Genomic DNA, 1,108 nt, shown 5'->3' with positions numbered 1-1,108 from the left:
CTTAGTCTATTTGGATGATCCATCTTTTCCTCTATTCTGTGAATGAACAACCCCCATCGTATGCTCTGGCTCCTCATTTGCATGGCCCATGTCCACATTCTAGGTTGGAGGGAGGGCTTGTCAGATGTGTTGTTGGAGCTGAATGACCTGCAGCAGTAGGGTTAGAGGCCCATGATGAGCTGAGAGATAAAGAACTGCTTCGTGATCCCAACCAGGGATGTATTAATCCTATCCTGTGTTCTGCTTGCCAGCTCATATAGACCTCTTCTCTGGTTCATCTGGTTCCGCTTCAGAGGTCTGCAAATGTTCTTACAACATAGAGTATCAGAGGATCAGTCTCTTCCCTGAGATCCCTTGGGCCTGTCTGAGGTGTTGGAGAAATACTAATTTATGCCGGATAGGATGAGCAGATTCTACAATATGATACATACAGAGGATGCAAACCACAGCCACAGGAGGTGGTTACACTTATCTTGTGATACTTTCTCACAGAGAAAGCATGGGGACAAGCTGGGAAGCATCCTTATCCCTTGCAGTTACTCACAGCCTTCACAGGCTCAAATACAGCCCTGGCTGGCTTTGTAACACTTGGATGCCTGAATGTTGGCCTATTAACATGCGACGTAGCTCCCTGCTCCCTAGGGTATTCAGGAGCAATAGGAGGAGTCTCAAACGGTTTCAGAAATTCCTGCCACCTCTGAAGGGTGGCTGAGTAGCCTATGTGGTATAGAATACTGTAATTTTATTTTTTCTAACAAGACATGTCTCATTTTGATCAGCTTAAACTGCTCACCTTTCTCAAGGCAAAATACCCTGTTTCCTAGTTCCAACAAAAAGTGACTGGAAGCAATGAAGCTGTTACTGATCTGTAGTTGGAAAAGCCTGTTTAGATGTCTCTGTAGACCATCTTCCAGAATGTTTTAAGTAAGGCTTATGAACTCTAGATTAACTAAGTTTGAAAATGTTTGAGAACTGCAAATAGTGTCCTTGTAGTGAAAGCACTAAAATACATGTATTGGTTTTCTAAATGAGAATGTATAGTTGATCACTTCCCACATTCCTTATGTCGCAAACTTCATTTAAGTTCAGATAAGCTGTGTGGCAGGTC

This window comes from Opisthocomus hoazin, chromosome 4, assembly GCF_030867145.1.
Source record: "Opisthocomus hoazin isolate bOpiHoa1 chromosome 4, bOpiHoa1.hap1, whole genome shotgun sequence".
Classification (NCBI taxonomy): domain Eukaryota; kingdom Metazoa; phylum Chordata; class Aves; order Opisthocomiformes; family Opisthocomidae; genus Opisthocomus; species Opisthocomus hoazin.
Note: the sequence above shows the minus strand (reverse complement) of the source record.